This window comes from Callithrix jacchus, chromosome 12 (genome assembly GCF_049354715.1).
Source record: "Callithrix jacchus isolate 240 chromosome 12, calJac240_pri, whole genome shotgun sequence".
In the NCBI taxonomy this organism is placed as follows: Eukaryota; Metazoa; Chordata; class Mammalia; order Primates; family Cebidae; genus Callithrix; species Callithrix jacchus.
Genome location: NC_133513.1, coordinates 24,986,151 through 25,009,487, shown reverse-complemented (window position 1 = coordinate 25,009,487; position 23,337 = coordinate 24,986,151). Strand labels below are relative to the sequence as shown.

The following is a 23,337-nucleotide window of genomic DNA, read 5'->3' as shown; positions in this document are numbered from 1 at the left end:
AGCTAAAAATAGAGGTACCATATGATCTAGCAATTTCATTGCTGGGTATATAATCAAAAGAAAGGAAATCACTGTGTGAAAGAGATATCTGCAGTCTCATGTTTTTTTGCATCACTGTTCACAATAGCTAAGATGTGGAAACAACGTAGGTATCCATCGATAGATGAATGGATAGACAAAATGTACCTATAAACAATGGAGTACTATTCAGCCATGAAAAAGAATGAGATCCTGTCATTTACAACAACATGTATCAAACTGCAGGTCATTATGCTAAGTGAAATAAGCCAGCACAGAAAGACAAACATTGCATGTTCCCACGTATTTGTGGTATTTAAACATCAAAAGGGCTGAACTCATGGAGATAGAGAGCATGGTTACCAGAGGCTGGGAAAGGTAGTGAGGGGTGGGGGTAGTTAATGGGCCAAAAAAAGTATGCTTACAAAGAATAAATAAGACCTAGTATTTCATAGCAAAACCAGATGACTATAGTCAATAATAATTTAATTGTACATTTAAAAATAACTAAAATAGTGTAATTGGATTGTTTGTAATGCAAAGGATAAATGCTGGAAGGGATGGATACACCATTTTCCATTATGAGATTATTATGCATAGCATGCCTGTAACAAACATCTCATGTACCCCATAAATATATATACCTACTATGTAGCCACAAAAATTAAAAATTAAAAAAAATTTTAAAAATAGAATGGTGGTTTCCAGGAACTGGGGCAGGGAATGGGGCCTGGCAGAAATAGGAGTTATTGTTTAATGGGTATAGAGTTTCAGTTTTGCAAGATGAAAAGAGTTACAGAGATGGATGGTGGTGATGGTTGCACATTCTAAATGTATTTAATATGACTGAACTGTACACCTAAAAACTATTAGGATTGGCTGGTACAGTGACTCATGCCTGTAATCCCAGCACGTTGGGAGGCCAAGGTGGGGGGATCGCCTGAGTTTGGAAGTTTCAGATCACCCTGGCCAACATGGCAAAATCACATCTCCACTGAAAATACAAAAATTAGCCAGGCATGTTGGGCACCTGTAATCCCAGCTACTCAGGAGGCTGAGGCAGGAGAATCGCTTGAACCCAGGAGGTGGAGTTTGCAGTGAGCCAAGATTTTGCCACTGCACTTCAGCCTGGGCAACAGAGCAAGACTCTGTCTCAAACAAAAAATTGAAACAAGGGTCAGTAGGGTTTGGTAGCATGGGTTAGAAGAAAAGTTGAGTATTGCTCTAAGATTTAAGCCACAGGGTTGAGAATTTAAGACTCTGAATCACCTTGAACACCTTGAACTTGAAGCACCACATAATATCAAGAACCAATACAGTTTCTCTTCCTCTAAATGGTTTTTTGTCCTATCTGGTTGACTGCTACAGGAGGAGGGGGCTGCAGGTTTTCCCAGTTGAATTATGCTATCCCATGTGGAGTTTTTTGGATGTCTGATGGGGTCCCAGATAGAATAAAAGGGAGGTTTCACTTAATTCTTTCATGGAGAAGCAGGCTGGGTGGCTTGGTAAAGGACTTTGAGCTAAGTCCTCTGACTCTCACCAGCGTCCCTCTCATCCCCTGATCCAGATGTCTTTCTCAACAACCAAGCTCCCCTGAGAACCATTGCTATTGCCTCTGACTCCCCTGCTTTCCTGTGTGTTTGTTTAGATTCTAAAAAAAGATTTATTGTAGCAGCCTCTGGGCATGCATTCAAAAACACCCAAACCCCAAGGAGAAATTGTCCAAACTCACATTGCACCCAGCTTTGTTGGGAGGGGGGGCACTTTTCATAGCAGCCTGAAGGTTAATGCAGTCATTCTTTGCCAACTATGAGCTGCTTAGGCCTCAAATCACTTTCTGAATATTCAGGGAGACGGGCTCAGAGAAACATATGGGTAATGATTGTACCAGGATGACTCCAGAACAGCTTCATCATCTCAGGGAAGTTAACCCACACTTTGACACTCTTCTGTGTTGCTCATGCTGGACCTTTGGTTTTCCTTTCAATCTCCTTCTCTACCTGCCAAAATGCGACAACTCTTTCTCAGTCTAAATTTTATAAATCACCTGTTTTTGTAAAGCTTTTCCCTGTTCTCAGAATTCCTTCTCATCGGCATCTCAGTTAGCATCATGTACACATCTTTTATTTGTATTCAGTAAATATGTGTTCTCCAGCGACCGTGTGCTGGTCTTTTGTCGGGCAATGGAGATACAGTGGTGAGACTGTAGATAAGGCTTTGTCAAAGAACAGAAGTTCAACAAATTGAGTTTTAAATCTAATTGGCTTTTATTTGGATTTAATGGTTTTATTGACTCATGAATTGGGCAGCATCCTATCAATGAAATAGATGCTCTGCCAGGCATGACAGGACAGTTGGCTTTTGCAAGGTAGCTTGAGCAGGAACAAGAAATCAGAACAGGGCAAAAAGTGGATTGGTTGACATCAGGTTACTTGAAGTTACTTCCCTTGTAGGGTTAAAGCAGTGGGGACTTCCTTAGAATGTAGCCTCAGGTTTACCTGGCCACTTTGGGTTGGTTGCTGTGAAAATCCTGTTTTTGCAGAAAATTGGCCCCTTTGTAAGTTCATTTTGATTACTTGGCATCTAGCATAACTGATTTCATTCTGGTTTGGTATGGTCTATTGGAACTCAGTCCAAAACAATAGCCTGCCATGAATTTTATTTAACAACTTTAACTTTCATGGGGCTTATTATTATTATTATTATTAATTGGGTTACTCAACCCTGATATTTTTTGTTTTGTAGCACAGACCAAAAGAACTCAAGTGGAGTTACTCTATCTGAGACAAATACTCATCACAGTATTTATCTCCGTCAAGTAGTCTCCCTTATCTGTGATTTCACTTCCTGTAATCTCAGTTACCTATGGTCAGTCAACCACGGTCTGAAAATATTAAATGGAAAATTCTAGAAGGAAATGATTTATAAGTTTAAAATTGCATGGTGTTCTGGGTAGCATGATGAATCTCTCATTGTCCTGTTCCATCTTACGTGGAATGTGAGTCATCCCTTTGTCCAGCGTATCCACACTGTATATGCTATCCACCCACTAGTCATCTACATGGTCTGTTCCAGACCTTTAACCATAGATATCATCATGGCTCCGTGATTCAGGATGTCCTGAAGCAGATGACCCTCCTACTGACATATCTTCAGAAAGCCAATAAGAGCCTAAAGCTATGTCACAGTACTTAACATCATTCGCATCAATTTATCTCATCCAATAGGCATTATATTATCTCAGATTATTATAAGAAGGGTAATCACAGTACAGTAAGATATTTTGAGCCTGTAATTCCAGCACTTGGGAGGCTGAGGTGAGAGTATTGTTTAAGCTCAGGAGTTCGAAACCAGCCTGAGCAACATAGTGACCTCGTCTCTGCTAAAAATAATAAAATAATTTAGCTAGGCATACTGACATTTTGAGCCTGTAGTCTCAGCTACTTGGGAGGCTGAGGTGGGAGGATCACTTGAGCCAGGGAGTTCAAGGCTACAGTGAGCTATGGCTATGACTAAATCACTGTACTCCAACCTGGGCAACAGAGTGAGATCCTGTCTTAAAAAACCAACAAACAAAAAGATATATAGAGAAAGAGATAATACATTGACATAACTTTTATTACAATATATTGTTATAATTGTTCTATTTTATTATTATTGTAATTATTATTATTATTGAGACAGGGTCTCTCTTTGTTGCCTAGGCTGGAGTGCAGTGGCACAATCTCAGCTCACCACAACCTCTACCTCCTGGGTTCAAGCAATTCTCCTGCCTCAGCTTCCTGAGGGATTATAGGTGCCTGCCACCATGCCCAGCTAAGTTTTGTAATTTTAGTAAAGACAGGGTTTTGCTATGTTTGCCAGGCTGATTTCAAACTCCTGATCTCAGGTGATCCACCCACCTCAGCCATCCGAAGTGTTGGGATTACAGGTGTAAGCTACTCCTCCTGGCTCATATTTATTTTAAATAATTAAAAAATGGCCGGGCATGGTGGCACATGCCTGTAGTCCCAGCTACTCAGGAGGCTGAAATGCGAGGATTGCTTGAGCCCAGGAGTTCTGGGCTGTAGTGCGTTATGCCGATTGGGTGTTTGCACTAAGTTTGGCATCAATATGGTGACCTCCCGGGAGCAGGGGACCACCAGGTTGCCTAAGGAGAGGTGAACTGGCCCAGGTCAGAAACGGAGCAGGTCAAAACTCCCGTGCTGATCAGTAGTGGGATCGCTCCTGTGAATAGCCATTGCACTCCAGCCTGGGCAACATAGCGAGACCCTGTCTCTTAAAAAAAAATGATGTAAAAAGAACAGAAAGGTAATAATACCTGTCTTCTTCTATCCTGGAGGTAACCAGAGCTAGTAATGAGTAGTATACACCTTTCTTTTATGCTAAAAGAAGGGTTGATTATTTGATCTGGCATGGATTACAAAAATGACATTGTATACTTATTACTCTGCAACTTGCCCTTTTCCCTCTGAATGAATTAGATTAACTCTTTGTTTATTCAACCATTCTCTTTTGGTGGACATTAAGGTTGCTTTCTGTTTTTAACAGTGATGCAATTACTACAGTATGACTCCTTGAGAATATTCCTGGGTATATTGAGACTTTCAGTAAAATAGATTTACAAAGGTAGAATCTCTGGGTCAGTGGATGTTTGCAGTTCTAATTTTAATAGGTGTTTTCAGATTATTTTTCTAACAGACTGTAGCAATTCCTATTTTTCAACACTGTCAGCCAGAACTGGACATTATCGTTCTTTAGCTTGTAAGATTTGGCAAATATAATGGGTGAAAAAAAGGCTGGTTTAATTTACCTTTCCTTGACTACTACAGATGTCGAGTCTCTTATGCTGTCTAGTGACTATTTGCAGATTCCCTTATGTGAATTGCTTGCTATTCAGTTGTCTTTTCTTTCTCGATTGGTAAAAGTTTTTTGAATGTTAGTAACTGTTAATATTTATCCATATATTTTGTAGAAGTTGTCTCCTCTAACCAGATTATCATGTCTTTTAAAAAACCTTTTAAAATTAGAAATAGAGGCATTAAAAAAATAAAATTAAAGTTTAAAAAAATAAAAAATAAAAATAAATAAAAAATTAAAAATAGATAAAATAAATAAAAAATAAAAACATTAAAACATTAAAAAAATTTTAAACATTGAAAAATAATAAAAATAAATAAATAACTTGAGGCTAATATAGGAGGTTGTGAAACTGGTACAGAGAGATCCAGGTGCCCTTAACCCAGCTTCCATCAAGGGTAATGTATTAGTATGTTCTTGCTTTTCTATAAAGAAATACCTGGGCCTGGGTAATTTATAAAGAAAAGAGGTTTAATTAGCTCATAGCTCTGTTGTCTATACAGGAAGCATGGTGCTGGTGTCTACTCAGCTTCTGGGGAGGCCTCAGGAAACTTACAATCATGATGAATTGCAAAGGGGACGCAGGCACATCACATGGCCAGAGCAGGAGCAAGAGAGTGAAGGGGGAGGTGCCACACACTTTTAAATGACCAGTCTCATGAGAACTCACTCATTATCACAAGGACAGAACCAAGGCAGATGGTGCTAAACCATTCATGAGAAACCTGCCCCACGAGCCAATCACCTCCCCAAGCCCCACCTCCAACATTGGGGATTACACTTCAATATGAGATTTGGGTGAGACACATATCCAAACTATACCAGGTAACATCTTATGTAACTCTAGTTCAATATCAGAACCTGGTTGTCTTTTTATTTTTTGTTTTTATTATTATTTTTGAGATAGGGTCTTGCTTTGTTCTCCAGGCTAGAGTGCAGTGGCTATTCACAGGTATAATCACAGTGCACTACAACCTCAAACTTTTGAACTCCTGGGTTTGAGCAGATTTTGCTGCCTCAGCCTCCCATGTAGCTGGTACTATAGGCACATAGCACTGCACCTCACATTCATTTGTCTTTTAATGTAGTTTATATTATTGTTTTGATTGCAATTATGTTATATAGCAATTTTTTTTTTTTTTTTTTTTTTTTTTTGGAGATGGAATCTCCCTCTGTCACCCAGGCTGGAGTGCAGTGGTGTGATCTTGGTTCATTACAACCTCTGTCTCCTGGGCTAAAGTGATTCTCCTGCCTCAGACTCCCGAGTAGCTGGGATTACAAGTGTGTGCCACACTGCCTAGCTAATTTTTGTATTTTTAGTAGAGACAGAGTTTCACATGTTGACCAGGCTGATATTGAACTCTTGACCTCAAGTGATCCATTCAAAGTGCTGGGATTACAGGTGTGAGCCACAGAGCCCAGCCTGTTATTGTAAATTTTAATATCTGATAAGGCAAGTCTCATCACTCCATAATTTTTCTTTTTTTCTTTTTATTTTCTTTCCTTTTTTTTTTTCTTTTTGAGACAGGGTCTTGTTCTGTCATCCAGGCTGGAGTGCAGTGTCACGATCCTGGCTCACGGCAGCCTTGACTTCCATGGTTCCAGCAATACTCCCACCTCAGCTTCCCGAGTAGCTGGGACCACAGGCATGCACCACCAAACCCAGAGAATTTTTGTGTACCTTATTTTCTTGACTGTTTTCAGCTACTTACTTTTTTTTTTTTTCATTTCAAACTTAAAAGCCATAGACATGTCAGCCTGAGCAGAGTGAAAGAAAATTCACCCTTCTTCTGCCTTTTTGTTCTATTTGGGCCCTCAACAGATTGTATGATGCCCATCCACATGGACGAGGGTGGATCTTTTTTAGTCTACTGATTCAAATGTTACTTTCTTCCGGAAATACCCTCACAGACACACCCAGAGGGGATTACACAAGGCTGTAAATACCAGAAAACAGGAAGCAGGACTCATCTTAGAGGGTGCCTGTCACACCAGGGAATACTATGTAGCAGCACAGATTAGGTGGTTCTCTATATACTGACAAGGAAGATCTTCAAGACATGTTGTAAAGAAAAAAAAAGAAAGAGACAATATCATTCACGAGATCATTTATGTTAAAAAAATTCATCCAAAAACAATTTCTATGTAGATATGCATAGAAAATATCTAGAACACTCCCAGCTGTTTACCATGGTTAACTCTTGAATGTTTGATTATCTATATTGCTTGAATGTTTAAAAATGATAATATATTCATATTTTATCCAATTAAAAATAATTTGAAAGAATAAATAAAGCAGACTATTGCAACTACATAAGAGAGATGATGCTAGCCATAAATAATGTATCGGCAAAGGAGATGGAGAAAAGTGAGATAGAAGAGTGAGGCATTTAAGAGGTAAAAACTAAGAGATTTTCAAGTATCTGTAGACATGGAGGAGCCTATGAGGACTTTTGGTCTTTGAGCTTTGGTGACTGGGTGGAATTCTCATTCTATTAGAGTTGGGTCCAAGAGAAAGCTTTCCTCTTAGTAGCAATGGCAAGTCTGGGTGGGGTCCATTGTCCTCTTGAGAATGGGTTTCTTACTTAGGGGAGGCTTAGCTCCCCCATATGGTATGTTCTTCCAGCCTCTTGGTCCCTCATTCACCCAAGAATGGGAGAGAGGACCCTGCCAGGCATGGTGGGCTCATAAGTAAATATTGGACCCCATAGAGTTTTGCAGAAAGTGATTTATTTAGGCAGAGAGAGAGAAAAAAAAAGGATAAAGAGGTAGGGAGAGAGCACAGCTCCCATGAGGTCAGGGAAGGGGATCCAGAAATGGAGTCTGCATTGGATGTGGGGGAAGGGGACTTTTAACTTGAGAGATATTCCTGCCCCGTCCAAGTTTTCTGGCCTATAAAAGGAGTTCCTTTACATTTCCCCTGGAGTGATTGATCTTTGATGTTTTTTTCCTGTGAGTGTGAAAGTTAAACAAAGACCTCCAAGCTCCCGGATAGAGATGCAGGTGGAGGTATGGCACTGGGAAATTCTTGCCTTTGAAACTAAACCCCCTTGTGGACCCAGGAAGAGAATCTATTCCCTCACTCTGTTCTTGTCTGCTTGGAGGAAACAATTTGCCAAGAAACAGAAACAAATTTGAGACAGAAATGAGAGATTATTGAAGCAAAGAAAAATACTCTTGGAAGGGAGCAAGTGGACAACTTGAAAGATTGAGTGTTCCACCTGATCTTTGGCTCGGGGCTCTTATAGATATACTGTTTGCTGTGTTTTTTGTTTGTTTTTTCTAGTAGCCTCCCCTTGGGCAGGCTGTTGGCTAATCACTGCATGCACAGTGTCTTGCTAGTGTCTGGGAGGACTTCATATGCCATTTGGTGATTGAAGTTATGTGATGCTCTCTTAGGGCAATTCTCCCTTACCAGTCTAGTACCCCCAGAAGAAGGTCAGATACTGGTCAGACTCCACCATTTTGTTCCCTACTATGCATACTGGATGTGTCTGCTCATTCCTAGGATCTTACTGGGAAGTTGTTACCTATAAGCTCAGGATGTTTCCTGTTTGTTAGGAAATTTTCCCCTCCTTGGTGCTAGCTGCACCCATCATTCCTGAAGAGGAACATGACAGTCGTCTGATTTCGCCTGACATTCCTTGGGGTTCTGTCCTACCTTGCTCGTGTCTGTCTGTCTACCAACACTAACACTTTCACCCTCTGAAGGTTCACTGAGAAATCAACTCACAAAAGGCAGATTAATTAGAGAAAGGACATATACAATGTGTTAATGTGTACACAGAGTGATTACCTATCCGCAAAGGAGCTCGGAAGCTTAAATTCCATCTTGAGGTTACAGAAAGAATGGGGGCTTGGATCATGGAAAATCAGCTTACGGGAGAAAGAAAAAGAAGAATTCTGTTGGGGAGCAATAAGGGATTACCAGGAAGAATGAATGGATCCAGGAACTGAAATTAAGTTGTAAATAGTTCTCTTGGACAGACATCGTTTTGTGAAAGGTCTGTTCTGGTGTGCGTACATTTTTGATCTTACAGGGAGGGAAAGAGAAAAATAATTATTCTTCTTGGTAGGCCTAGATTTTAGGCAGATAAGGGAACTTCAGCTTCCTCCTGTGTTTTGGAAGAGACGACAGGGTTGGGGGTGGGAAAGGTCAGAGAAACCTTGAGACTTCTTCAGTTCAACATGTCAAAGTGCTGTATTTTGTGGTATTGGTTTCTGGACCCCAACGTTAGAGAACATAGAAGGGAAAACTGATTTTGGAGGAGCTAAGAGGGAAGGGTAAATGTCCAAACTCTTAGCTCTTAACAACTCCCTCTGTTACTGAGTAATGGGGCTTGCTACCAGATGCATAAAGAAGCCAGTAAGATGGTATTGACTTTTGAGAGAAGTCAGGAAGGAGGCACAAGGTGTGGCTCAAATCTACCTCCTAGTTTGGAGTCTGGGCAAGTTTTAAAGGGGTGGGAGATCAAGGGAATGGATTGTAACTGAATTTAGATCTGTGCCACACATTGCTTGAAAGCTACAATTCCAGAGACAAACTTTTGGTGAAAAAGAAAATTAGCTTTATTTGAGAAGCCAGCAATGAGCTTGTGGTTGAGGGGAGGCTAATGAACTCATGTTCAAAGATCACCTCTCCCCGAGTTGTGTCTCTGGATCAGTTTTTTTTTTTTTTAAATATATATGGAGTCTCACTGTGTCACCCAGGCTGGAGTGCAGTGGTGCCATCTCACCTCACTGCAACCTCTGCCTCCTGGGTTCAAGTGATTCTCCTGCCTCAGCTTCCCAAGTAGCTAGGATTACAGGCACCTGCCACCACACCCGGCTAATTTTTGTATTTTTAGTATAGGTGGGATTTTGCCATGTTGGCCAGGCTGCTCTTAAACTCGTGTCCTCAAGTGGTCCACTGTCTTGGTCTCCCAAAGTGCTGGGATTATAGGCATGAACCACCAGACTCGGCCTGAATCAGGGGTTTTTGAGGGAAATTAGGAAAGTGAAAATGATGATTAAAACATTCTTGTGAAATTTGCAGTCTCAGAGGTGCAGTTGATTATTGCTTTCTTGGTCAATGTCTTGCAGTCTTCTGCTGGTGTCCTCAAGCTGTTCTTATCAGGCCGGTCAGCCAGTTCCCAGAGTTGTTGGTCAGCATATTCTCTCTTATCTCTGTTTCTTTTTAATCCCAGGTCCTGTTTTCCTGAGGCTGTTTTTAATGAATAATCTAAAAACTCAGGCAAAATAATAATTGTGTTTGCTTAAACAAGCTTTTCCGTAGCACGGAATCAGTACTGTTACAGTGTCAGGAATGTTGGCTTGGCAGAGTCTGATTGGAGGTCTTCAAATTTGACCATTTACAGTAATATATGTTCCAGCAAATTTCAGCACTGGACTTTTTCTGACCAACAGACCCCTTCTGAGAAGGGTTCAGAAGAACCTTTCCATCTGAAAGGGTTCCAGCATTTAGGTTCATCTCAGGCTCTGGACATGTTGGTTTTCTTGGTTCTGCAGGGAGGAGATGTTGGTTTGGGCCATTGTTAGAGGTCAATGCATTTTCTAATGCAAGCCTGGGTTACATGACTTGAATTTTGGCTCTGTTATACCTAAAAGGTAACCTGACAGTAAACATTCTGTTATCAACAGAGTAGGACCAGTTTGGGCTGGTTCTGTGGTTATACCTCCATGATAAAGGCATATAAGGCCATTGATACCTTTTGAGATGAAGCAGGGGTCCATTTTGGAGGCCAGCAGGCACACCCCATCCTCCTGCCTGCCCCCTGCCAAGCACAAAAATAAAGGAAAATCTTGAGTTCCATCAGGGGAAATTCCAGGTGCCCAGCTTGCCCTGAGAACAAAATAAACAACTTGATAATCAAGAGAGTAACAGTGCAGCTGTATTTGCAAACATTGTAACAGTAAGAAAATTATGACAGTGAATGACATATGACCTATCAGTTCTATCTTACCTTTCACCTCCAAACAGTCCTTGGTCATTCCTGGGCATGGGTTAAGTTAACTTTGGAGGAAATTTAGTTTATAGTTTAATCTTCAAACAAGGATGATAATGGCCTTTCCCCAAACTAAACCACCACACTAATGAAAGTCCGCAAGGTTAGGATTATGAGAGGGGCCTGAATTCTGCTAAGATGTAGGCATAGTTAAATGGGAACCAGCCGTTTGGGAGGTCACAAGATTTATAACTTTCCAATTGTCCTTGTAAATGACATTGCTACTGTATTAGGTTGGTGCAGAAGTAATTGTGATTTTTTTTCCATTATTTTTAATGAACCTTAGAACCTAAGATTGACTTTTTGAGATGTCTTTTCAGATTTTTGCATTTCTGACTACTGGCTGACTCCATTCAAACCTGCTACACCTGATTCAATCGGTCCTGTGATCCCAGTCCAGAAGCAGACTCAGCACAAGACAACTGTTTTTCACAACCCCATGATTGCATTCCCCAGCCAATCAGTACCCCCATTCCCTAGCCCCCTGCCTGCCAAACTGTCTTAAGAAAAACCATAACCTCTGAATTTCTGGTGAGATTGATTTGAGTGATAATTCCAGTTCTTCTGTGTGGGCCAGCTTTGTGTCAATTAAACACTTTTTAAATTTTTTTAAATTTTTTACTGGAATGCCATGATCTCACTGAATTGGTTTTGTCTGTGCAGCAGGCAGGAAGAACTCATCAGGAGATTGCAATAGTAGCTTGAAATAATAGACAAGGAATTTAGAATCACAGGATATTTGGTTTCACTAAATATAACATCAGCTCCTGAATTCCTGAATTTTTATTTTCAAAAACCCAGACCCCCACTGAATGGATCTGCTGGCAAATAGACCTTAGAAAAGGGAGAAGCAAGAACTGAACTCTGATCATCATCTTTGATTCTAAAGTTCTTCCTCAGGGACCTGGAGGTCATGCCCATGAGCCAGAGCCAACATTCTCTTTTGCTGACTTCAAAATTTTAAACCAAGCCTCTCTTCCTTAACCAGTTGCAAATCAGAAAATCTTTGAATCTACCTATGACCTGTAAACCAAGATATCTCACCCTTTTAGACCAAACCGATGCATAACCTCCATGGATTGATTTATGATTTTGCCTATAATGTCTGCTTTCCTGAAATATACCCTTGCCTTTGAAAACCCTTACTTGGCTGGGCACAGTGGCTCACGCCTGTAATCCCAGAACTATGGCAGGCTGAGGCAGGCAGACCACTTCAGTTCAGGAGTTTGAGACCAGCCTGGCCAACATGGTAAAACCCATCTCTACTAAAAATACAAAAATTAACTGGGCATGATGGTGCACATCTATAATCCCAGCGACTCAGGAGGCTGAGGCAGGAGAATCATTTGAACTGGGAATTCGGAGTTTGCAGTGAGGTGCCACTGTGCTCCAGCCTGGGTGATAGAGCAAGACTCTGTCTCAAAAACAAACAAACAAACAAACAAACAAACAAACAAACAAACAAACAAACAAACAACAAACAAACAACCATTACTTGCAAGCCAGTAGGAAGCTCAGAACTTTGAAAGCTGCCTGATTCTTCTTGCTTGGTGCCCTGCAAATAAACATCCTCCTTTCTCCTGCTGCAAACCTCGGTGTGGATGTTACTGCACCAGGCGAGTGGACCCCAGTTCAATTCCATAACACTGTTGGTCTTATACATAGGAATAAGATTAAGAAAAAGTTGAGCAATGAACCTCCACCCAAATCCTTGAACCTCCACCCAAAACCTAATGAGGCTCACCACCTCTAGGTTCAGAGGAAAATGCCAGGGGAATTCTTTTTTTGTTTGTTTGTTTTTAGATGAAGTCTCACTCTGTTACCCAGGCTGGAGTGCAGTGGCATGGTATCAGCTGACTGCAACCTCTGCCTCCTGGGTTCAAGCGATTCTCCTGCCTCCGCCTCCCAAGTAGCTGGGATTACAGGCACATGTCAGTTAATTTTTTTGGATTTCTAGTAAAGATGGGGTTTCACCATGTTGCCCAGACTGGTCTTAAACTCCTGAGCTCAGGTGATCTGCCTACCTTGGCTTCCCAAAGTGTTGGGATCACAGGTGTGAGCCACTGCACCCAGTAGCCAGGGGACTTTTTTATTGCTGACTGCAGACTCTAGTGTCACTCCCCTGTTGAGTTAGCTGATGTTCATGTGAATGCAGAGCACGTCACTTGCCTCAAGTTGGTAAAACCTACATAACCCACTTCAGGCTTCCTTCTTGTATATCCTACTCTGGATCCTCCTTGGTCCCCTACATAAGAGAAGGCTTGGACCTATTCCTACCCTGCTAGTGGCCTGGGATCAGAGAGAACTAAATCAAGATTGGGACCCATAAATAAGAATCCTAAGAGAAAAGACAAACACCAGAAGAATGTTGCTCTTGCCTCTTTCTTCTTGTGCAACACTTGTGACATAAAACTCCCTAGACATGGCACACTCAATGTTTTTACACTATGAATTTCCTTTATCAGTTTAGTCCTTTGTTCCTCCAGAGCAATTAAAGCTCCCCTTTTACTTTTGCATCTTAAATAGAATGAAGGTGGGGGTAGGATGGAGTCAACTTTCCAAGTGTATTCTCTGGCTGGAACTTGGATTCTTTCTTCCAGCCTCAGAGCATTAAAACTACCTAGGAGCTTGAAAAAAAAATCACCAGGCTTCATCCCTAAAGACTCAGGTTTCCTGGGTATGGAATAATTTTATTGAGTGTTCCTTCCACTTCACCTGTAGAGTTTACTCTCCAGCCCTTGTAGAGTGAACTCTCCCTCCTTCATCTGTTTGTTAATGTTAAACCTACTCTTGGGGTCCCTAACTTCATGGCCGTTTCCTAGGCTTTAGGAACATCCCAGGAGCATGGACATTGAAGACTAATATGTTTTCTAACCCCAAACCTGCACCTTGGTTCCTCGCCTGCTTCGAGGTGAGCCTGCCTTAGTCCTATATGAGTGAAACTTGAAGCCTCCCAATGTGTGACTGAGTTCCTGCCCAATGCTGGGATCTGTCTAGTGGTATGCTGGGGCTGACTTATAGAGATGATTGTTAAGTTTTGAGGATTTTTGTAAGCTGGCTATTAAATACAGCTATCATTAAAAATTAAATTATATAAACTTATATTTAAATTATATTTTGAAAGGTAATAAATACTTGAAATGCTTCCTGATAATTTTGTTTTACTATTATCTATATGCTTTTATTTATTTTTTTTGAGACAGAGTTTTGCTCTTGTGCAGTAGTGCAATCTTGGCTCACTGCAACTTCCGCCTCCTGGGTTCAATTGATTCTCCTGCCTCAGCCTCCCAAGTAGCCGGGATTGCAGGCATGTACCACCATGTCCAGCTAATTTTGTATTTTTATTAGCCCCAACCAAATTCAATCATGCTATCAGGTTTTTATCAACCCCTATTCCCACTCATAATTCCTGGCAACCACTGATGTATTTCCTATTTCCTGTCCCTATTGGTTTACCTTTTCCAGATTGTCCTATAAATGAAATCACATACAGCATGTAGACTCTCTGGCTTCTTGCACTTAGCATATTGCATTTGGCATTCGTTCAAGTTATTTGTGTATCATTCATTTGATCCTTCTTGTTGCTGATTAGTATTCCATTGTGTGGATGATCCACAGCTCATTTAGCCATTTTTGCCAGTTGGAGGACATTTGGATCATTTCTAGTTTTTGGTTATTATAAACAGTTATATTAAAAATATTTGCATATAGGTTTTTGTGTGAACACACATTTTCATTCCCTTTCAGTAAATATATAGCAGTGAGATTGCTGGGTTATGTGATATGTGTATGTTTAACTTTATAAAGAACTGCCAAATTGTTTTCCAAAATGGCGCTGCTGTTTTGCGTCTGCACCAGCAGCGTATGAGAGTTCCAGTTGCTCCATATCCTTGCCAAAACTCACTATTGTCTGTGTTTATAATTCTAGGTATTCCACTGGGTGTACGGTAGTTCACCATTTGCATAAATTGCACATTTGGTCACACTCCTTCCCTGCTTACAACTCTCTGCAACTCCCTCTTGCTTTTAAGGTTGAGCCCTAATTGGTTAGCCTGACTTGGAAGACCCACTTGCTGGATAAACTACTGCTTGTCTCTCAAGCCCAGGTGTTACTACCCTGTGCCCCCTTTGCATGCCATGCAACAGCCACATTAAAGTATGTTTAGCTCCCCGAGTGCCCTCTGTTTCCCTCAATTTCATATTTCTCTGTATGCTATTACCTCTGCCTAGAACATTCTCCTCTCTTCTTTCATCTGGTCAATTCCTATTCATTCTCCCACCCACCTTAGAGGTTAGTTACTCCAGGTGTCCCTGGTCACCTCTTCCTGCTTCCAGTCTCAGCCCTAATTCCCATGGAATATTCTTCTTTGCTCTTCTAAGCAGTAACCTGATGCACCCTCTTCTGGCTGTTTACAACTGTGGTAGATTTCAAAATCAGCCATGATAATTTGCAGCTCTTCCTATCAAGAAATGGAGGTTTTTCTCTGCTTTCTTGATTATGCCCATTTTATAAAGAAACTAAGCCCAAGATCACATTGCTTGCTGATATAGCTGTGTTCAAACCTGGGAGTTCTGGCCTCAGATCCTAAGCTTTTCCCACCAGGCTGCAGAAATGTGGCTCCCATGGATATGGCCATCTATACCCTTGCTTGCCCTGGCCTCCCTTCACTAGGGGTACTCCTGCTCCTATTCCAATGATATTATTTTAATGGGGATTGCCAACGGCAACATGCCCTGTTTCTTTGGCTGCAGGGCATATGACCTGAGCAAGGAAAATCAGAGCTTTCCTGGGGGACTTTCTGGATTAGAACTGCAGGAGATGTGAGCTTGGCCACCATTTGCTGCCATGCTTGCAGCTTCATGGAGAAAACAGGTCTGAGAAAAAGAAAAATACCACCCAGCGGGGAGTGGTTTGTATGGGAGAGAAAGGGAAGAGAGGGGGAGGTGTCTTTTACTAGGCAGGATCACCTGAGTTCCTGGTTTTATTGTCCCTAAAGGCAGCTGCATCCTAGGCTTCCCAAAGTTTAGTTACCTTGATCGATAAATTCCCCATTTTGCCTCTGCTAGTTGAAACTAGGCCACTTGCAACACTTGAAAGAACTTTCATAATACACAAGCCTTGGGGGAATTAATTGAGGGGTAGTGATGAAAGCATTAGGTAAAGCTAGCCCCTTTGAACAGCTCAGGGGTTGAGCTGGAGAAGGGGTCTGTTGATGACTCGGGTGAAGGTGTAGCCTGGGACCCTGGCTCTCCATATAAAGTGAAGGCTGTCAGCCAAAAATTCAACTTTGATTGCAAAGGCATTTAGGACTTAGGGGAGAAATGAAAATGCATGCTTCTATAGCAGAGGGAGAAAAAGTGTCTAACAGGTTGTGAATAATTCAGATTTAATTACTAGGAAAAATGCCTTCCTTTTCTTTTTTCTTTTTATTCTTTCCCCTGCCTGACGCTTAGGCAGCAGGTTTAGTAGATATTTTTGTTCCAGAAATTCTACTTGAGAAATAGTGAGCCAAGCCTTCAGTTTTCTTCTGGTTGGGCATGAAGACCAGGGTGTTTTGGATGTGGGCAGGAAGGAAAAACAGGTATCCCTCAGCTCTTTCTGCTAAAGACTGCCAGATATGGTACCCATCATGGTGGAGGGAGGGGCTTCTTTAATGCCTGGGGCCTCTGAGCTTGTGACCTATAAACTGGAAGGCACAGGCGTGAAATGCTCCCAACCATACAGATGGGTGCCATTATAATTTTGTGGTATTATATCTCAGACAGGGACTCATCACCACTTAGCAATTCTATTACACACCCACTGCCATCAATTTCAAACCTCATTACTCATTTCAAGTCCTTCAGTACTCAGTATCCCAGCCCCACTCTCTCCTCTCCAGGAGATGAATTTTTTTTTAAATAACAGCTTTATTGAGATATAATTCATATACCATAAAACCTACCTCCTTTAAAATGTACCATTAAACGATTAAGTGATTTTTACTCTATTGGCAAAGCTGTGCAATCATCACTGTGATCTAGTTCTAGAACATTTTTATCACTCCCCAAAGAAGCTCCATACTTGTTAGTAGTGACTCCTCATTTCCCCCTCTCCTCAACCCCTGGCAACCACGAATCTACTTTTTCTACTTACTGTCTCAAAATAGGATTTGCCTATCCTGGACATTTCATCTAAATAGAAGCATACAATATGTGGCCTTTGGGTGTGGCTTCTCTCACTTAGCATGATGTTTTCAGGGTTCATTCATGTCATAGCAGATACAAGTAGTTTATTTCTTTTTATGGCAGAGTAATAAATATTCCATTGTATGGATATGTATTTGATTTTTCCATCCATCAGCTGGACAATTGGGTTGTTTCCCATCCTGGGCTATTATGAATAATGCTGCTATGCACATTTTGTACAAGTTTTGTTGCAGACAAACTTTCCAATCCTGTTGGGTATATCTATAAGAGTGCAACTGCCAGGTCATGTGGTAACTCAAAATGACAACTGAGTCACTGTTAAATTGCTAGGTCATATGGTAACTTTTTGAGAAGCACCATTTTATGCTCCTTCTGGCAATGTATATGGGTTCCAATTTCTTCACAGTTTTGCTAATACTTGTAATCGTCTGTCTTTCATATTTTTGCCATTCTCATGAGTGTGAAGTGGTATCTCTCACTGTGGTTTTGATTTGCATTTCCCTAATGACTGATGGTGTTGAATATCTTTTCATATGCTTATAAGCCATTTACGTGTCCTTGGAGAAATTCTTTTTAAATCTCTTGCTCATTTTAAAATTAGGTTGTCATTTTATTACTGAGTTGCATTAGTGTTACAGTTCTTTTAGAATTTGTCTATCAGGTTTTCTGATTTTTATCTGGAATCCCTCCTCAGCCAAAAGACAAATAAAAAGAAAACTGCATTAGTTCTTCATGTAGTCTAGATACAAGGCTCTTGTTAGATATTTGATTTTCAAGTATTGTCTCTCATTCTGTGAGTTGTCTTTTCACTCTCTTGATGGTGTCATTTGAAGCACAAAACTATTTTTTATTTTGATGATGTCCCATTTATCTATGTATTTTTTCTTTTCATTTGTGCTTTTGGTGTCATACCTAAGAAACCACTGCCTAACTCAAGGTCATAAAGATTTACTCCTGAGTTTCCATCAGAAATTTCATAGTTTTAGCTCTTACATTTAGATATGATTCATTTTGAGGTTTTTTTCTTTATGATGTGAGGTACGGATCCAACTTTATTCTTTTGCATAGAGATATCCAGTTGTCCCAGCACCATTTGTGGAAAGACTATGGTTTCCTAATTGAATTGTCTTTGCACGCTTGTTGAAAATCAATTCACTATAAATATCTGACCTCTCAATTCTATTCTATTGATCTATGTGTTTATCCTTATGCCAGTACCACACTGTCTTCATACTGTTACTCTAGGTTTGAAACTCTAGGTTTGAAATGGGGAATGGTGCACTATTCAACTCTTTTTCAATATTGTTTTGGCTATTCTGAATTTCTTGGATTCCTGTGTGAATTTTAGGGCCAACTTATCAATTTCTGCAGAAAAGTGCTGTGGGGATTTTGATAGTGACTGTGCTGAATCTATAGACTAGTTTAAGGAATACTGCCATCTTAACAATATTAAACTTTCTGATCTATGAATACAGAATGTCTTTCCATTGATTTAAGTCTTCTTTAAGTCTTTCAACAATGTTTTGCAGTAGTCAGTGAGCAAGTCTTGCACTTCTCTTTTTTATTTTATTTCTAAATACTTGATTATCTTTGATCCTATTGTAAGTGTAATTGTTTTCTTAATTTCATTTTTGGATTGACCGTTGCTACTGTATAGAATATTTTTGTATAATGCTCTTATATTCTACAAGTTTGCTGAATTTGTTTATTAGTTCTACCAGTTGTGTGTGTGTGTATTCCTTAGAATTTTCTATATATGGCCAGGCTTGGTGTCTCATGCCTGTAATCCCGGCACTTTGGGAGGCCAAGGCAGCTGGATTATTTGAGGTCGGAAGTTCAAGACCAGCCTGACCAACATGGTGAAACCCTGTCTCTACTAAACAAACAAACAAACAAACAAAAATTAGCTGGGCAAGGTGGTGGATCCCTGTAATCCCAGCTTCTTGGGAGGCTGAGGCAGGAGAATCGCTTGAACCCAGGAGATGGAGGTTGCAGTGAGCTGAGATTGTGCTACTGCACTCCAGCCTGGGCAACAGAGCAACACTCTGTCTCAAAACAAAAACAAAAACAAAAAAACAAACAAACAATAACAAAAACAACATAAAAGAATTTTCTATATATGAGATTATGTCATCTGCAAATAGAGATAGTTTTGCTTTTTGTTTTCCAACCTGAATGCCTTTTCTTTCTTTTTCTCGCCTACTTTTTCTAGCAGAAGAACTTTAGAATGTTTTAATATAGTGGTCATATGGTATAGCATGGGCTTTGAAATCAGTCAAAGCTGGTCATAAATTCTGGCTCCACCACTTTACTTACTTTGAACTTTGATATTCACCTATAAAAATGGAAAACATGACTCACAGAGTTTTAAAAACATATTTAAAAAATCAATGTATAATTTACATGGGATGAAATGTCCAGACCTTATGATGAGTTTTGATTCTTGTATACATCTGTGTAACAACCATTCCAAAATAAGATATGAAGCATCTCCATCATCCCATGTCCCTTTCTGGTCAATCTATTTATTCTATCACCATAGATTCGATTAGTGTAGACTAAGCCTGGACTGTTTAAGCTCCATCATACAGTATGTTCCCTTTTCTGACCAACTTCTTTTGTCAAACATAATGTTTTTGAGGTTCATTTATGCTGTTGTAGGTATCGGTGGTTTATTACTTTGTACTGCTGAGTAGAACAGGTTGAGCATCCCTAATTCAAAAATCCAAAATCTGAAATGCTCTAAGATACAAAACTGTTTCAGTGCCGACATGCTGCTCAAAGGGATTATTCACTGAAACATTTTGGATTGGGGTTTTTGAATTAGGAATGCTGAGCCAGTAAGTACCATGTGAATCTGAAAAAAATCCAAAATCCAAAACGCTTCTGGTCTGAAGCATTTTGGGTAAGGAATATTTAACCTGTATTCCACTGTGTGAGCATACTACAATGTGTTTATCCATCTTCCTCTTGGGGGACATTTGGGTTGTTTCCAGTTTGGTGCTATTGTGAATAAGGTTTCTATGAACATTTGTGCACGGGTCTTTTTGCAGATGTGTGTTTTCATGTGATGTAGATAAAATACTACATCATGAAATTGCTGAGCCATATAGTAGATATGTACCTAGTGCATGTATCAGTGCCCTGGCTTGAATATTTGTCCCACCAAAGCTCATGTTGAAATTTGATCCTCAGTGTGGCAGTGTTGGGAGGCAGGAGGGCCAATGGGAAGTGTTTGGATCATGAGGGCGGATCCTTCATGAATAGATTAATGCCCTCCCTTGAGGGCCAGTGAGTTCTTTTCCCTCCATTAGCTCTCATGAGAGCTTGGCTCACTGCAACCTCCACCTCCCTGGTTCAAGTGATTCTCCTACCTCAGCCTCCAGAGTAGCTGGGACTACAGGTATGCACCACCACGCCCAGCTAATTTTTTGTATTTTTAGTAGAGACAGAGTTTCACCATATTGGCAGGATGGTCTTGATCTCTTGACTTGGTGATCTGCCCGCCTCGGCCTTCCAAAGTGTTGAGATTTCAGGTGTGAGTCACTGCACCCAGCCTTTTTTTTTTCTTTGAGACAAGTTCTGGCTGTGTCGCTCAGGCTGGAACGCAGTGGCACAATCTTGGCTCACTGCAGCCTCGATCTCCTGGCCTCAGGTGATTTTCCCACCTCAGGCTCCCGAGTAGCTGGGACTACAGGTAAGCACCACCATGCCAGGCTAATTTTGTTTTGTTTTGTTTTTTTTGTAGAGATGGGTCTCACTATGCTACCCAAGAAGGTCTCAAACTCCTGGGCTCAAGCGATCCTGCCTCCTTGGCCTTCCAAAGTGCTGAGGTTACAGTCCGTTAGCCCTGCACCTGGCCGAGCGCAGTTGATAAAAATAGCCTGGTGCCTCCCCCTCTCTGTCTTGCTTCCTCTCTCACTATGTGATCGGCATACACCGGCTCCCCTTCACCTTCCACTAGAAGTAGAAGCAGCCTGAAGTCCTTATCAGATCCAGATGCCCAATCATGAACTTTTTCCAGACATCAAAATTGTGTGCCAAATACACCATTAAAAAAAAAATTACCCAGCCTCAAGTATTCCCATCTAGCAACACAAAATGAACTAACACAATCAGTGAGGATTAAATTTGTTTTAAATTACAACAAACTATTTCAGATCCAAAAACATTTTTAAGGCATGTGATCTATGCGACTTGCACTCTTCCCAGCTGTCCTCCCTCCCCCAGAATCTGTTTCCTCATTCACCTGCACCTTCCTACACTCTGCACTCCCACCAGCACTCCCTCAGCCTCTCTGTGCAAGTCTCTGCCTCCCAAGCAATCCAGCAACTTGCCACACAGTCTTCCCTTTAATGGGCCTTAATAAAAACCCTTAACCAAGCCTGCCATCACTGTCAGTAGGAGGTGAGTAAGCAATTAGTGTTCCTTACTTAATGGACCAGTATTTCTCTTGGGATGCCAGTACCAATTAGGAGATGGAAATAAAATTTTAATCTCTTTTCCTCATGAACATAGTACACGTGTGGTTGAACACCGTCTTTTCAGGACACCATACAGGTTAATTTGAAAACACCTTTACCTACAGGGGTGCTGCACAGTGACATGGAGGTAATCCTAAATCAGGCTTTAGAATTTTTTTTTTTTTAAAGTTGGGTGTGGTGGCTCATGCCTGTAATCCCATCACTTTGGGAGGCCAAAACAGGCAGATTAGTTGAGGCCAGGAGTTTGAGACCGGCCTGGCCACGTGGCAAAACTTATCTCTACCAAAAATACGAAAATTAACCAGGTGAGTTGGCATATGCCTGGAATTTCAGCTACTAGAGAGGCTGAGGCAGGAAAATCGCTTGAACCTGGGAGGCGGAGGTTGCAATGAGCCAAGATTGCACCACTGCACTCCAGCCTGGGCGACAGAGTGAGACCCTGTCTCAAAAAAAAAAAAAAAAAAAAAATGGAGAGTCAGAGTCTCACTATGATGTAAATGCATTCTGTGCTCTAAGATGGGAAGGGACAAATTGACATATCTAAACCTAAGAAGTTGGGGAGGTATGTTTTTACAGAAAGTGTATTTATTAAAAAGAAATAAAAAGGACACATTTCTGGCAATTGAGAAAGCATCATGTATGAAGAGATGCCCAGAAATGGAGAGAATGTATTTCTGTTTGGATAACAGAAAGCTCTTGTTTATTTGGCAGACATTTATTGAGCATCTACTATGGTCGGTCACTCTTCTACATGCTAGGGTTACTGGAGGAAATAAAACAGACCTAAATGTCTTCCCTCATGGAGCTTACATTCCGGATTAAGGGTAGTCGGGGACCAAGAGGCCAAGTGAATTTGGTTGATAGTTGAAAGGATTCTCTGAAAGAATTTTGGAGGAATAAAGAAAGGATAGGAAGAATTTTGGAGATGAGCAATGAAGGTGATTAGAATTCTTCAAAGTAGAATTATAGAAACAGATGATGGACCTTGGATCTCAGATCTTATCTGCGAAGGGGAGTGAAGAAATTCCTTCACCTCATTCTCATTGAGCTTGGTTGGAAGGGCTGAGAAGCAGCAGCTGGGGAGGCATGAGCTGGGCAATGGAGTCATCAGCTCGTTTGTTGACTGGAAGCAGGTTCTAGAGGGAGAAATGCTGAAGGGCTGGTATGAAGGAGTGGTGTGAGCTTGCAAGCTTGCTTTTCTGGGGTGCTAGTGGCTAGAAGAATCCAGGGCTCTGGAGCTGAGGAAGACATAAAATAACAGAATGGTTCCAGCCATGTGCTTTGAAATCAAACAAGTCTGGGTTTGAGTTGGGATGTGCTACCCGCTCTGTGTATGACCTTAAGAAAGTCTTCAGCTTTCTCTGCAAATGAAGACCTTTGTTTCCTCTTCTTTAAAATGGGAACAATGCTATGGCTTGTTGTATGGATTTAACATGTTAGTATAATTATTGCATATCTGGGATTATTGTTATCTTTATGCATTGTTTGCAAAATGTCTTCCTCCTGTGTTGCCTTTCCAGGGCGGTTTCACAGTCCTGTCTGGAGAGTGACTGGGAGGAAACTCACTTATTCCTCCTGAGACTGTGATGGCCACTGTCCCAGGCGTGCACCACCCAGACGTCTAGGGTTGCTAAGGGTCCATTGCAGCTGGGCAGGGGCTCCTGGCTGTCTCTCCTTGTCCTTGCACTCAGAGGCCTCTTTTCACTTTGTTTTTTAAATATTTCCCGAAGCTCTAATTGCTACACTTCCTCCAATGTTTTTAATACAGGCAATCAGTGACT

The 23,337-nt window shown here is 41.0% G+C and overlaps 1 non-coding gene across 1 annotated transcript; it reads left to right on the top strand.

Moving 5' to 3' along the window:
* Positions 1–17,699: 17,699 nt before the first annotated feature.
* LOC118146549 (U7 small nuclear RNA) lies at positions 17,700–17,761 on the top strand. Its single transcript, XR_004732405.3, has one exon. It is a non-coding gene; the product is annotated as a U7 small nuclear RNA (small nuclear RNA).
* Positions 17,762–23,337: the final 5,576 nt, after the last annotated feature.